This window comes from Octopus bimaculoides, chromosome 14, assembly GCF_046866305.1.
Source record: "Octopus bimaculoides isolate indiv1 chromosome 14, ASM4686630v1, whole genome shotgun sequence".
In the NCBI taxonomy this organism is placed as follows: domain Eukaryota; kingdom Metazoa; phylum Mollusca; class Cephalopoda; order Octopoda; family Octopodidae; genus Octopus; species Octopus bimaculoides.
Window position 1 is genome coordinate 7188129 of NC_142941.1, and position 5000 is coordinate 7193128.

The 5000-nt window shown below is 38.3% G+C and overlaps 1 protein-coding gene and 1 long non-coding RNA gene across 3 annotated transcripts in view; one reads left to right on the forward strand and one right to left on the reverse strand.

Annotated features, from left to right (window-relative positions):
• The window catches only part of LOC106873395 (uncharacterized), a 51990-nt gene that overhangs the window by 46792 nt on the left and 198 nt on the right, over window positions 1–5000 (reverse strand). For both annotated transcript variants that reach the window (XM_089362265.1, XM_089362264.1), the window contains exon 1: window positions 4251–5000. This exon is cut by the window's right edge and continues 198 nt beyond it. The gene's annotated coding sequence lies outside the window, so the exon portion shown is untranslated. The remainder of the gene's footprint in view (window positions 1–4250) is intronic.
• The window catches only part of LOC149132613 (uncharacterized), an 88079-nt gene that overhangs the window by 33393 nt on the left and 49686 nt on the right, over window positions 1–5000 (forward strand). The gene's annotated exons all lie outside the window — the stretch shown is intronic.

Below are 5000 nucleotides of genomic sequence, written 5' to 3' on the forward strand. Positions count from 1 at the left end.
TCAACGATACGTTAAAAAAGAAGAAAAAAGTTTTTTAAAAAAATGCAAAAAACAAAACAAAGGTTTCTCGGATTCGGTGGCTTATACTTTAACCGCTGGATGGGATTCCAGTCGGTCGCAGGGTTTCTCATTTTTGTCAGCTGGGTGGATTGGCGCAACGTGAAATAAAGTGTTTTGTCCGGTCCAGGAATCGAAACCTTATGGTCAAGAGTGCAATGTCTTAACCGCTAAGTCACGTGATTCCATACATACATACATACATACATACATACACATGTGTTCGTTAGGTCCTGGAAAATTTCGTCTGAAGAAAGTTTGTACCAATTACTTATTGCATATTTACCTTCAGTATTTCGTATTGGATTCTGTATCATATCTTGAATGAATTTTAATCTATATCTATATCTATCTATCTATCTATCTATCTATCTATCTATCTATCTATCTATCTATCTATCTATATATATATATATATATATATATATATATATATATATATATATATATATATATATATATATATATATATATATATATATATATATATATATATATATATATATATATATATATATATATATATATATATATATATATATATATATATATATTATGGAATGATAGTAGAAAGAATCAAACAATGAACGAAAACAAGCAACAGCACAACCTACTTTTTTGCAGAGACATTATCGGGAAAACGGGACTCCAGCCTCGGGTGTATACATTTACAGATTGTGAATTCTTTTTTTGATTCGTTTCGTCACATTCCAGTTTGTAATATCCATCATTACGTCTGTTCTTTCCAAACTTCTTAAGATCTCGTTCGTTCGTTCGTTCTGGTTCTGGTTCTCGTCGGCATAGACATGTCTTTTTCTTTTCCTAATTCATGCGCTTGTGTGTAAGTGTATATGTCAGCGGTTCTCAACCCGCGGCTCCCCTCAGGCCGCATGCAGCCCTGAAGTATCCGTCCGCCTCCCCACCACGGTCTTCCCTTCACATATGTATAAAACATTTTTCTTTAATCGATTTGTGTTTTACTTTCTCGGCCGCGGCCCGATATTAAAATGGCTGGAAACCGGTGGTATATGCTCACGCGTGTGTTATGCACTATGACTTTTTTACACGTTTCAGTCATTTGACTGCGGCCATGCTGGAGCACGACCTTTAGTCGAACAAATCGACCACATGACTTGTTCTTTGTAAGCCTAGTACTTATTCTATCAGTCTCTTTTGCCGAACCGCTAGATTTCGTGGACTTAAACACACCGACATCGGTTGTCAAGCGATGGTGGGTGGAAAAACACAGACGCACAAACATATATATGTATATATATATATATATATATATATATATATATATATATATATATATACATATATATATATATATATGTATATGTATGTATGTACGTATGTATGTATGTATATGTTTGTGTGTGTGTGTGTGTGTGTGTGTTGCCAACGTTTTCTTCGGCGCAGGCGTGTTTGAGTGGTAAGACGCTTGCTTCCTAACCACAGAATTTTGTGTTCTGTCCCACTGCGTGGTACCTTGGGCAAGTCTCTTCTTTAATCGGTCGGGTTGACCAAAGCCTTATGAATGTACTTGGTAGACGGAAATGGAAAGAAGCCCGTCGTATATATATATATATATATATATATATATATATATATATATACACACACACGGGCTATATATATGTGTGTGTGTGTGTGACTGTTTGTCTGTCTGTCTGTGTGTGCGTCTTTGTGTCTGTGTTTGTTCCCCCACCGCCGCTTGACAACCGGTGTTTGTGCGTTTACGTCCCCACAACTTAGCGGTTCGGAAGAAAAGAACCGATAGTATAAATACTAAGCTTTTAAAAAAATAAGTACTGGGTCAATTTGTTCGACTAACATCCATTCAAGGTAGTGCCCCAGCATGGCCGCAGTAAAATGAGTGAAATAAGTAAAAGTTAAAAGACATAGATGCGTATGTCTGTCAAAGGTTCAGCGCTTGTTGCGGCGAAGTGTCTTGTGCGCCTCAATGACCCGAGAGCTGTGCCACCGGCCGAAAGCTCCAGAAGGGTTTCCCAAACCATAAAAGGTCGAAGGTAAGAGGTCAAAACGTATATGGACCTCTTCTTTCCTGAGGTGAAAATGGGTTTGTGTAGAGCCAGCAAGGTTACAGAAGCATCAATGACGATTCGAAACCGTCAAGACTTGGGAGAAGATCTTCCCTCAGGGAAACATATGACGCAGTGTAGCACAATTCTAAAGGAGCCAGCAGACTTTGTTACGTATCAGGCCCTGGGCGGGGGCTCAGTGAATGCTTGGAGGTAGGATTCTGAAGCAGAGCTGAAAAAGCAGGGATCCGACTGGAGAAAAGCAGAATAAACAGGTACAAAGTGGTGGCAAATGGAGAAAAGTTGTCGCTGTTCTCCTGTGCTACTTGGCAGTAGTTCTCAATCAATTTTTGTCCGTGGGCCTTTTTTGATTTCTGTTTTACTCCCTTGAACTTCCACAGCCATTTGATGTATAATTTTTAAAGAAAATAGAAAATTATTATTTCTAAATCTCTCTGAACGAGAGACATTCAGTAACAGTACTCTAAAGTAAAGATTATTCGCCAACATAAAGTGGCAGTCCTGGTTTAGGACGCAGATACTGTGTCGTATAACCAGCTGGAGACGATGTTTCCTGGGGCTAATCTGACACTCCGTCGGTTGCGACGACGAGGGTTCCAGTTGACCTGATCAACAGAACAGCCTGATCGTGAAATTAACGTGCAAATGGTTGAGCACACCACGGACACGTGTACCCTTAAGGTAGTTCACTGGGAGCTTCAGCGTGACACAGAATGTGACAAGGCTGACCCCTTTGAATTACAAGTACAGGTCATTTTTGCCAACTGAGTGGACTAGAGCAGCGTGAAATATGAAATAAAGTGTCCTACTCAAGGACACAACGCGTCGCCGGGAATTGAACTCACGATTTTACGATCGAGAGCTGAATGTCCTAACGACTAAGCCACGCGCCTTCACATCCTGGAGCTAAATAACAGAAACAATCGTCCTAACCAAGACTGCCACATTATGTTGGCAAATAATCTTTACACTAAAAGAAAAAAAAAAGAATCCTATTATATTTTTATAATGAAATATTATTAGGAAATGTATGAAAACGATTGTTGAAATACTTGATGCATTGTAGAAGTATAACGGCCTTGCTGCACATAAATTCTTACGACAAAATTTTGCGTGTACCCCTAATGGTGGTGTGGGCCCCAGTTGAGAACCACCGATTCATAGGGAGTGAAATACTTAATGAACGAATGATATACACATACACTGACACGCACATACGCGCACACACATACCAGGGTGGATTTTAGCGACTTTCCATGAAAAGTAAGCCGTATTACATTGTCCCCGACATAAGCATAAATATATACACTCTACGCATTTTCCGGTTGTGAAAAATAAAGGACTTCAGACAGCAGCGGTAATAACTGTAGCAGTAGTAGCAGTAGTAATAATAGTAGTTGTAGTTGTAATTGTTGTTGTTGTTGTTGCTCCTCCCTGTATTGATTCGCCACTTTCACACACACACCCACTCACGAACGCAAATCCCAACCACACCCCAGTTGGAGCTGTGGTACTGGTCGTCTGCTCGAGCGCAGTTCATCCGCGCAACCAGTGGAAATAGACAAATAGTAGGGTGGGGGGCAACTGAAGTCAACGAAGTGGGGGGGGGGGTCTAGGAGATTTGTAGCGTGGTTTTCTTAAAATATTTTACATTCGATATTAAAAAAAAAAAAAAAAAAGATGGAATGAAATTTGTTTCGAACGTCAGAAATTCAGAATCGGAAAAGTAATTAAAAATAATTAATTTAAAAAAAAAAAATCAGAAACTGTTTAGGCTTAAGATATTTACAGTGCGCGCGCGCGTGTGTATGTATGTGCCTGTATGCGTGTGTGTGAATGTGCGTGTATATGATATACATACATATATATATATATGTACATATATACATACACACACACAGGGAAACGTATATATATATATATATATACACATACACACATACTTGTATGCGCGTATTGTTTGTGCTTGTTAATTACATTTTCATCCTTAATAAATTAAAGTAGGAAAATTTTCAATTCTAAGCATGTGAAACAATCTAACATTTTCAATTATGCAAAATACATTTTATACACTTCAAATGCAAAAGGAAATATGTTTATATTAAAAATATAAAGTAAGAAGTTTACTTCCGAACCATATGGTTCCGGGTTCTGTCCTACTACACGGTACCTTGAGCAAGTGCCTCCTATTATAGCCTCGGGTCGACTAAAGCCTTGTGAATCGATTTGGCAGACGGAAACCGAAAGAAGCTCGTCCTATGTGTGTATGTATTTATGTATGTATGTAGGCGTATGTGTGTGTGTGTGTGTGTGTGTGTGTGTGCATGTGCGTGTCTCTATGTCTGTGTTTGTCCCCCTATACTACTTGAAAAACGGTGTTGGTGTGTTTACGCCCCTTGAATCTAGCAGTTTGGCAAAAAGAACTCGATAGAATAAACACCAGGCTTGAAAAAAAGTAAGTATAGGGGCTGGTTCATTTTCATACCGACTAAAAATTCGCCAAGGCGGTGCCCCATTATGGCTGCAGTCTAATGCCTGAAACTAGTAAAGGATACAAAATAAATGATATCCCAGCTATACATATATCTTAATCCAAATTTCTGATTTAAGTCTCTTTTCAATTAAAAAGTTAAATATTTTTTTTGTTAATCCATTGTTTTAAACCGTTAAAAAAAAAACCCCGAAAGATGTTAAAAAAAAAATGCATTAAAAAGCTAAAAGAGAGTTTTAAGATAATCCACGCAAAAACGAATAAAAGCTGCCGGTGTTTCTGTGTGGTCACTCGATCTGCTAGAAACAGCAGCTAAATGTCTTTCAGTTCAGACGGTAAATTCTTTAAAAAAGTGGAATGACATGTTGGTGAATAATGTAGTGGGA